Genomic DNA, 11578 nt, shown 5'->3' with positions numbered 1-11578 from the left:
ACCATCCGACTTACGACCGAGTTCGGTTCCGAGAAACCGGTCGCAAGTCGAAATGGTCGTAAGTCGAACTTTACTACTGAATATCAACAAAACATTTTTGTAATGACTTTATTTTATTGTTTTATTTTGGTATTTCATGTTTTACTTTACTCTTTATGTTGTTAGTACTGTATTTTGTACTGTAAGGTTTAGGATAAACACTGTGTACAACACAAATAGTTGTTTATTTCCCAGAAATTTGGCATAAAAAACACGGTCGTAAGTCGAGTGGTCGTAAGTCGAACAGGTCGTAAGCCGGATGGTAGGTGTATTTACATTAGTGAGAGCGTTTTACAAATTCTATGGTTATACATATTAGCTTGCAAATTCATTTTTATTAATATATTATTTTATATATTGGTTTATAGTAATTGGTTGGTGGAAGAGTAGCTCCTCGCTCTAGTTATTTTGTGTGTACACTGCCTACCATCTTCCATGTCAAGACTAGTCCACAATTAATGGATGAACGATTAATCCTCCTCCATCCCTTGTGCTCATCAATGGGTCTAGTACTTGGTGTAATTTTTTACAGTATGTTTTAATTTTGTCCTAGGTAGTAGTTTGGTAGACAGGGAGGTACTGCCGTCCTGCCAAGTGAGTGTAAAATGGAAACCTGTAATTGTTTTACATGATGGTAGGATTGCTGGTGTCTTTTTTCTGTCTCATGAACATGCAAGATTTTAGGTACATCTTGCTACTTCTACTTACACTTAGGTCACATTACACATACATGTACAAGCTTTCTTCTTTTCTTTCAACAAACCGGCCGTATCCCACCGAGGCAGGGTGCCCCCCCCCCCCCCCCCCAAAAAAAAAAACGAAAGTTTCTCTTTTTAAATGGGAGAAGGGGTTACTAGCCCCTTGCTCCTGGCATTTTAGTTGCCTCTTACAAAACACATAGCTTATGGAGGAAGAATTCTGTTCCACTTTCCCATGGAGATAATAGGAAATAAACAAGAACAAGAACTAGTAAGAAAATAGAAGAAAACCCAGAGGGGTGTGCATATATATGCTTGTACATGTATGTGTAGTGTGACCTAAGTGTAAGTAAAAGTAGCAAGACGCATCTGAAACATTGCATGTTTATGAGACAGAAAAATGGACACCAGTAATCCTACCATCATGTAAAACAATTACAGGCTTTCGTTTTACACTCGGCAGGATGGTAGTACCTCCCTGGGCGGTTGCTGTCTACCAACCTACTACCTAGAACATGTACAAGCATATATATGTATATACATACCCCTCTGGGTTTTCTTCTTTCTAGTTCTTGTTCTTGTTTATTTCCTCTTATCTCCATGGGGAAGTGAAACAGAATTCTTCCTCCGTAAGCCATGCGTGTCGTAAGAAGCAACTAAAATGCCGGGAGCAAGGGGCTAGTAACCCCTTCTCTTGTATATATTACTAAATTTGAAAGGAGAAACTTTCGTTTTTCCTTTTGGGCCACCCCACCTCGGTGGGATACGGCTGGCACGCTGAAAGATGATGATGAAGTTTAATTTTGTACATAAGAGCATTTGTCGGTACGTTACATTTTCTTCTGTTTCTCTCTCACTAGTTGCTGTTTGATGCTCTTTATTTATTTTTAATGTGCCTTTGCCTTTTCTTTTCTTTTCTCTTTTTTTATGAACACATCAGCCATTTCCCACCAAGGCAGGTGTTAATTTAAGCAGAGGCATTCCTCAGTCTTATCACTCAGTTGTTGTTCATTATAAAGTAGCGACAATTACTACTATTAAATAAGATAATCGGAACATTATATGGAACTATTTGCAGTTAGTGGGAGAGCCAGTATATTGAAAAAAAAAAACGTTTAAAGGTACTTCCCACCTTGATTTCTTTTAAACACAAAGACCCGCTCTTCATGTTTCTTTCCCTCTGCTGTCAACACTACAATGTTATTTGTTGCTTGTGACCCACATGTGTTTGACTTAATAATAATACTTTTCAAATGGCTTGAATCCCAAGGAATATGAAATATCTGCAGAATATTTTTCATTTGGCTGCCTTTTCAAAAATATAATTTCTAGAGACACTTACGATATTTTTAGATATAAAATGGAAAATTGTACATATAAATTTTAAATCTTCAGACTCTTTGATTACTGAGAAGTTTCTTGAATAGATGTTTATGAAGGAAGACACTTTACCATTCATGTTCACTCATTTTAAGTGTGTGATTCCCATTAATAATTAAACTTATAAATACCATAACTCACATCTGTCTTAGTTCATAAATCAGCCATGTAGGCAAATTGATTTACATAACTTACAAAGGCATTAATATACAATTATTTATAGCCAGCTGATGGAATAACAAAAAATCTGTACAACCCTAGGTAATAAATTACCAGGAATAAATGATGTATGTACTAGTGTATCATAAAGTTAATAAATATTTTAGATTTTTTTTCATAACTGTACGTGTAATAGAAATTTGTGCCAAAAAATTTTCTTGGCTTCCAAAAAGTAAAATGAATTAATGAGATTTTTTCCGGGTCTTTGTAATAACATTTTTTGATTAAATATTATTTTGTGTAGATTACAGTAGTTTTATTGAACATTTTCACATCAATGTTTTTCCTTTGCATGATTCTTTTTTTTTTTTTAACAAGTCGGCCGTCTCCCACCGAGGCAGGGTGACCCAAAAAAGAAAGTCAGTCCCCAAAAAGAAAATACTTTCATCATCATTCAACACTTTCACCACACTCACACATTATCACTGTTTTTGCAGAGGTGCTCAGAATACAACAGTTTAGAAGCATATACATATAAAGATACACAACATATCCCTCCAAACTGCCAATATTGAACATTTTCACATCAATGTTTTTCCTTTGCATGTATATACAAAAATTCTACATTCATCAGTGCTGGGCTTAGCTCATACTTTGATTATAATAATAATACCATCAGCAATATACTGTAAATTATTAAATGCTATTAGGTTCTTTCAACAAAATGGCTGCATCCCACCAAGGCAGGGTGGCCCAAAAGGAAAAATGAAAGTTTCTCCTCTTAAATATATGTAGTAATATATAGTCGCCTTATGACACGCATAGCTTATGGAGGAAGAATTATGTTCCACTTCCCCATGGAGATAAGAGGAGATAAACAAGAACAAGAACTAGTAAGAAAACAGAAGAAAACTTGAAAGGGTATGTGTATGTATGCTTGTACATGCGTGTGTAGCGTGACCTAAGTGGAGGTAGCAAGACATACCTGAAATCTTGCATGTTTATGAGACAAAAAACACACCAGCAATCCTACCAACATGTAAAACAATTACAGGCTTCCATTTCACACTCACTTGGCAGGACAGTAGTACCTCCCTGGGCAGTAGCTGTCTACCAGCCTGCTACCTAGGATTATTAGGTTAGATGTTAAAAAAATGTTTCGTGCTTTCCCATGAATATAATTTAGGAGTACAGTGAACCAACAATATTAATCCGTTCCAGAGAGCTCGTCGTTAGACAAAATTATCGTTAGTTGAACTAATTTTCCCCATGAGAAAATGGAAATTAAATTAATCTGTGATGCCCAAAAGTATGAAAAAAAAAATTTTACCACATGAAATATACATTTTCCTACACAGAAACAGAAGGATAGATGCACAATACATGTATACACATGTATATTGTATAATGAATAAATGACACCTTTATTGAGGATGTGGTAATGATATCTCTTTTTCGTTTATCCACACCAATAACAGTCTCTCAACATCTTCGACTACTTGCGATCTGTGTTTCGAAAACATACTTGCACCTTTTGCAACAACAGCTTCCTTGATTGCCTTTATGTTGGCCAAGATAGTAGCGATGGTTGGTTGGGGTTTGTTATACAACCTGGTCAGCTCGGAGACATGCACTCCAGTTTCATACTTTGTGATGATCTCCTTCATTTCAATTGTAATTCTCACCCTTTTTACGACAGGGTTGGCACTAGAAGCTTTCTTGGGGCCCAGGGTGGCTTATTTTGCAGTTACAAGCACTAAAAACACTGGAATAATACAAAATGTAACGAATGTATGCATGGATGCGACCACTTTCTTGTAAACACTGGCACACTAACTGAAGGCAGGGCAGCTAAGGCGTGCTCTGGCCAGATGGGACATGTGGACGTGTTCGGGACGAATCATGTTGGTCGAGTTTTTCATTGGTGGTCGGGCCCAAATTTTTACACTCAAATGTTTCGTTAGTCGAATTTATCGTTAGACGATGCCTTCATTGATCGGGGGTCCACTGTAGATTGATCACTTAACCCTTTGACTGTTTCAGCATATATATACGTCTTACGAGCCTGTGTTTTTGACATATTTATTTATTTTATTTTTTTATTATCACACTGGCCGATTCCCACGAAGGCAGGGTGGCCCGAAAAAGAAAAACTTTCACCATCATTCACTCCATCACTGTCTTGCCAGAAGGGTGCTTTACATTACAGTTTTTAAACTGCAACATTAACACCCCTCCTTCAGAGTGCAGGCACTGTACTTCCCATCTCCAGGACTCAAGTCCGGCCTGCCGGTTTCCCTGAACCCCTTCGTAAATGTTACTTTGCTCACACTCCAACAGCACGTCAAGTATTAAAAACCATTTGTCTCCATTCACTCCTATCAAACACACTCACGCATGCCTGCTGGAAGTCCAAGCCCCTCGCACACAAAACCTCCTTTACCCCCTCCCTCCAACCTTTCCTAGGCCGACCCCTACCCCGCCTTCCTTCCACTACAGACTGATACACTCTTGAAGTTATTCTGTTTCGCTCCATTCTCTCCACATGTCCGAACCACCTCAACAACCCTTCCTCAGCCCTCTGGACAACAGTTTTGGTAATCCCGCACCTCCTCCTAACTTCCAAACTACGAATTCTCTGCATTATATTCACACCACACATTGCTCTCAGACATGACATCTCCACTGCCTCCAGCCTTCTCCTCGCTGCAACATTCATCACCCATGCTTCACACCCATATAAGAGCGTTGGTAAAACTATACTCTCATACATTCCCCTCTTTGCCTCCAAGGACAAAGTTCTTTGTCTCCACAGACTCCTAAGTGCACCACTCACCCTTTTCCCCTCATCAATTCAATGATTCACCTCATCTTTCATAGACCCATCTGCTGACACGTCCACTCCCAAATATCTGAATACATTCACCTCCTCCATACTCTCTCCCTCCAATCTGATATCCAATCTTTCATCTTTCAAATTATAGTGGCTTCAAATCAAGCGGGAGAAAACTAGTAGGCCCAGATGTGAGAGAATGGGTCTGTGGTGTGGTCAGTGTGCACAGCATAAAAAAAACTGCAGCACGCAGTGCATAATGAGAAAAAAAAAATCCGACCGTGTTTTTGGATTAAAATGCCGAATTTGAGGTGTATTTTTGTATAGCATTTATGGTTGTATTCTCGTTTTCTTGGTCTCATTTGATAGAATGGAAGACATATGGAGATGATTTGAATTGGTTTCATGATGAAAAATACCTTGAAATTGAGCTCAAAGTAGCAGAAATGTTCACTTTTTTGCCAATGTTCAAGAGTAAATAAATGACATCATTGTCCAATAAATGTCCAACTAGCCATTCTAATACGCAGTCATGAATGGGCTGACATTAGCTATACAATTACTACAATAATGCAGTAGTCTGCATTACAGTAATTTTTTTTTTTTTTTGTGAAAAAAAATCAAAATAAAAAGCAAGAGTAATATAAGAGGAGCTTGGAGATGTGACTGATGAACAGAGAAAATTTTATTTTAGTGCCAGGATTGTCTGCATTGTTTATTCTGGACCCTATTTGGAAATTGCCATCTTTTTTAATTTGCGTGAAATTGGCCAAATTGCCAATTTCTTAGCACTTTATTAGGTAGTTGAAATCGGTAAATGGGTTTCTTGTACTCAGTCGATAGAACAAATGGAGTTCTAAAGAAATAGCTATGAGTTTGGTCAACTGGAACAATGGAATTGGCCGAAAATAGGATTCAAAGTGAGCGAAATTGCTGATGCATAAATATCGCTGAGATCGCTAACTTCGCGAGAGCATAATTCTGTAAGTTTTCCATCAGATTTCGTACTTTTGTCATCATTACCATCGGGAAAGGATTCTCTATCATTTCATAAGAATTTTTTTTTTTTTTTTTTAAATTCTTCGACAATGAGAGCAAGTTTGTGAGCAGGAGTCTTGGCAGTCAGAGTTAAAGGTTCCTTGAATTGGACCAGTGCTCCAATTCCTGGAATCATACTTGAATGCCTTCCATTCCTCCGGATGCTGTACGATCCCTGTATTTGAGGTGGTCAGTCCCTCAGCCTGGAGAAAAGTTCAGCTCCATGAAGTTGAACTCTTCTCCAGGCTGATGTAACTATTGCTGCTACCACCACCACTAACTAGGTATCCTGGGTGGCATCCTGGGAGGCATCATGGCAAAGGTCACATTCAAAATCAAAATCAAAATGTTTATTTCCTTGTAAAGCTTACAATGTTTGGTTAACATGTTATAAAATATTAATTATAATGAAGGCCGCTAGCATGCGTAGGTATTTCAGGCAGACTAATACTAATACTGCCCATTATAGATACCACAAAGATAGCTCTGCTCTTGTAATTGTAAATAGGCCTCCCCCTATGATATAATTTTATTAGCTCTAAGAGTGATTGAATAATAATGAATGTTTTCTTATTTTTGGGTCACCCTGCCTTTTTGGAAGATGGACATGTTTGGCTATACTTTATCGGTTGTTGGATCTAGAGGCTTGCCGACATGAACGTCAAAGCCTAGAGAAGTTCCGCATTGAAATTATGATCTTGACAAATAGTTTCAGAGATTTACATGATGAGGATGATTCAGAATGGATCATTAGTCAGGTGATTCAGAGGAAACTGGCTAGCACTACAGTACACGAGTTGCATTTGAAATATCGGACAAACCGGTTCACGGTACAACAAATTGTTGAGGGGTTGGGAGATCTCATTTCTCTCTCTCACACACACACACACACACACACACACACACACACACACACACACACACACACACACACACACACACACACACACACACACACACACACACACACACACACACACACACACACACACACACACACACACACACACACACCAGGTCAACCCCAGTGCAACCAAACACTAAACCAAAACACCCATGCCACATCCAATGCCCCCACCCACTGCATTACAAACTCCACCCCCACAGCAACCACCCATAGTTCCTTATCAGGTCTCCCACTTCCCCAACCCCAATACACCTCCCAGACCACAATCTTAGAAAAGAAGTTGAAGGTGTGGTATACGAATGCAGATGGAATAACAAATAAGTATGAGGAGTGGCACGAAAGAATCAAGGAGACATCCCCAGACATAATAGCACTCACAGAAACAAAACTCACCAGAATAATAACAGATTCAATCTTTCCATCCGGATATCAAATCCTCAGGAAAGACAGAGGGGGAGGAGGAGTTGCACTGCTCATTAAAAACCAGTGGGGGTTTGAGAAAATGGAAGGAATGGATGGCACGGGCAAAAGGGACTACTTAGTAGGAACAATCCAGTCTGAGGGACATAAGGTGATAATTGCAGTAATGTACAACCCACCACAGAACTGCTGGAGGCCAAGAGAAGAATACGATGAGAGCAACAAAGCAATGGTCGACACACTAGCCGAGGTGGCCAGGAGAGCACACATGGGGGGAGCAAAGTTACTAGTTATGGGTGATTTCAATCACAAGGAGATTGACTGGGAAAACCTGGAGCCCCATGGGGGTCCCGAAACATGGAGAGCCAAGATGATGGATGTGGTACTGGAAAACCTCATGCATCAACATGTTAGAGACACTACCAGAGAGAGGAGAGGATGAACCAGCAAGACTGGACCTTGTATTCACCTTGAGTAGTTCTGACATCGAGGATATCATGTATGAAAGGGCCCTGGGAGCTAGTGATCGTGTGGTTCTGTGCTTCGACTACATAGTTGAGCTCCAAGTGGAGAGAGCAGCAGGAATAGGGTGGGAAAACCAAACTACAAAAGGGGGAACTACTCAGGCTTGAGGAACTTCTTTCAAGACATTCACCCCTCAAGGAAGGTTCCTTGATGTTGGTGAGGGGCTCTTGATTTAGGGAATTGGATCTGTGCTCCAGTTCCCCAAATTAAGCCTGAATGCCTTCCACATCCCCCCCCCAGGCGCTGTATAATCCTCCGGGTTTAGCGCTTCCCCCTTGATTGTAATAATAATAATAATCAAGACATTCAGTGGGAGAGGGAACTGACAGGAAAACCAGTACAAGAAATGATGGACTATGTCGCAACAAAATGCAAGGAGGCAGAGGAGAGGTTTGTTCCCAAGGGAAACAGAAATAATGGGAAGAACAGAACGAGTCCTTGGTTCACCCAAAGGTGTAGGGAGGCAAAAACTAGGTGTACTAGAGAATGGAAAAGGTACAGAAGACAGAGAACTCAGGAAAATAAAGAGATTAGCCGAAGAGCCAGAAACGAATATGCACAGATAAGAAGGGAGGCTCAGCGGCAATACGAAAATGACATAGCATCGAAAGTCAAGACTGACCCGAAGCTGTTGTACAGCCACATCAGGAGGAAAACAAGTCAAGGACCAGGTAATGAGACTGAGGAAGAGTGATGGGGAATTCACAAGAAACGACCGGGAGGTATGTCAGGAGCTCAACACGAGATTTAAATTATTATTATTATTATAATCAAAAAGAAGCGCTAAGCCACAAGGACTATACAGCGCTGCAGGGCAGGAAGGAAGCGAGGGCATCAGGTGGCAAAAGGGAGATGGATGAGCAACAGGTTACGGATAACAGCGGGGCAGTGGATGGTGAAAGGGTAAAGGGCAGCAAGAGACTGAACCAGAAAGGGCTGAGGGGAGTGCGAAAAGTATCATCAGAGTTTGTGGAGTAAATCAGTCGTTGTCAAGAAGTCAATGAGAGAGTCAGGATTAAAGGAGGGTCCATCAGCAAGAAGGGAAGGTAAAGAGAGAGTAGGAGAACGAAGACGACGTTGGAGGTAAATTCTGCGTGCTCGTTGATAGAGAGGGCAGTCTAACAGAATGTGGCTAATCGATACTGGAACTTGACACTGCTCACAGAGAGGAACAGGGTGCCTCTCCATGAGATACCCATGAGTAAGACGAGTGTGGCCAATGCGAAGGCGGGAGAGTGGTCTCCCAACCTCGGCACTGATGACAAGAAGACGGCCAGTAACCTATGCTCGGTTTAATAGAATGAAGTTTGTTACCGAGCAGAGTTGACCAACGTTGTTGCCAACGGGTGCGAAGGTGGGTAGCTATTGCAGCAAAATAGTCCAGAAATGGAACACCTCGATAGGAAATTGGTAGGTCATATACTGCTGACCGCGCAGCAGTGTCTGCCTGTTCATTGCCCTGTACGTCGACATGACCAGGGACCCAACAAAAAACAATATCTTTATGTTTGGTAGAGATACGGCGTAGCCAAAGTTGGATACGGAGAACTAGGGGATGAGATGTATCAAATTTTCGTATAGCCTGTAGAGCACTAAGGGAGTCTGAGACTACTACAAATGATGACACAGGCATAGATGCGATACGAATAAGTGCTGCAAGAATGGCATACAGTTCAGCAGTAAAAATGCTAGCTGAAGATAGTAAATGCCCTCGTACGACGCTGTCCGGAAACACTGCTGCGAATCCGACGCCGTCTGAAGACTTAGAGCCATCTGTGTACACAGCGGTGGCATGAGAATGAGAGTGGAAGTGATCAAGAAAAAGAGAGCGGGAAGCCACCGTAGGCAGTTGAGCTTTCGAGCAAGGGAGTGAGAAAGAACAGACCCGAACAGCTGGAACTTCCCAGGGGGGTAGGGAAAAGTGAGATGCTACATGAACATATAAAGGTGGTAACTGAAGGGAAGACAAGAGTGAAAGTAGGCGAAGAGAAAAGGGACGGAGCAAACAGGGGCGGCGAACGAATAAAGAATGTCTACTAATATCGGTGACCATTCTATAAATGGAAGGATTGTGTAGATCGTGAGAGCGTACATAGTAACGAAGGCAATGGGCATCACGGCGATCAGACAAGGATGGAACATTTGCTTCTGTATAGAGGCTCTCAACAGGGGAAGAGCGAAAAGCACCAAGGCACAAACGTAAGCCTTGGTGATGGATAGAGTTAAGGCTAGAGAGAGTAGCAGGAGAGGCCGCGGAATAAATCTGGTCGCCATAATCGAGTTTCGATAAAACGAGGGCTGAATGTAGGCGAAGCAGAGTTCGACGATCAGCTCCCCAGGAAAGATGAGCAAGGGTTTTAAGAAGGTTTAGCCGGCTGTGACAAGTTGCCTTCAGAGAGGTAATGTGAGGTTTCCAGGTTAACCGACGGTCAAAGAGAAGGCCTAGAAACCTGACTGTATCACGTTCGGGGATACGGGAGCCATAGAGATACAAAGGATGATCGGAGATAACAGAGCGTCTAGTGAAAGTAATTTGGTTTAAACCCATGTGTGGTGGCCCAAGTGGAAACACGGTCGACCGCATGCTGGAGAGAAACTGCAATAAGGTGACAGTCAGCGCCTGCACAAGCAATAGCGAAGTCATCAACATAGAGTGATGACCAAATATTGGGTGGAAGAACAGAGGCCAAATCATTTATAGCAAGGAGAAAAAGTGTTGTGCTTAGAACACATCCCTGAGGGACACCTTCAGCTTGGACGAAGTCCGGGGAAAGAACATTATTGACTCGAACACGGAAATGTCTGTCAGTTAAAAAGTTCTTAAGGAAGGATGGTAGATTGCCTCGGAGGCCTAAGGAATGGGCCTGGGCCAAAATATTATACCTCCAAGTTGTGTCATATGCCTTCTCAAGGTCGAAAAATATGGCAATAACTGAGTGATTATTCGCAAAGGCATTACGAACATACGTATCCAAGCGTAGTAAGGGGTCTATGGTAGAACGACCCTTACGAAAGCCATATTGACTAGCGGAGAGACTGTTGCGAGTCTCTAAATACCACATTAAACGTCGATTTACGAGGCGTTCCATCACTTTGCAAACTGCACTTGTAAGAGCGATGGGGCGATAGTGGGAGGCATCATGTCCTGTAGTACCCGGTTTGCGGAAAGGGAGAACAATGGCAGATTTCCACAGCTGGGGAAGAACTCCTTGTGCCCAAATAAGATTGAAGAGGTGTAAGAGGACTACAAGGGCTGACCGATGTAAATGTTGTAACATACGAATATGAATGTCATCAGGCCCAGCTGCCGATGATCGGCAAGCTGAGAGCGTTGCCTCCAGTTCTTGAAGTGTAAAAGGCACATTATACTGTTCTTCTCCGAGAGAAGAAAAGTCCAAGGGTACTAACTCTCTGGCAGACTTTGTGGAAAGAAACGAGGGGCATAGATGGAGCCCTCGGGAAATACGGACCAGATGTGTGCCAAGTTCAATGGCAACGTCGAGAGGGTTTGCTATATCAACACCAGTGACCCGTAGAACAGGAGCCGGGTCAGGAGAGTATTTACCACTCAATTTCCTC

Source organism: Cherax quadricarinatus, chromosome 65 (genome assembly GCF_038502225.1).
Source record: "Cherax quadricarinatus isolate ZL_2023a chromosome 65, ASM3850222v1, whole genome shotgun sequence".
NCBI lineage: Eukaryota > Metazoa > Arthropoda > Malacostraca > Decapoda > Parastacidae > Cherax > Cherax quadricarinatus.
This window is presented reverse-complemented; position numbering follows the sequence as displayed.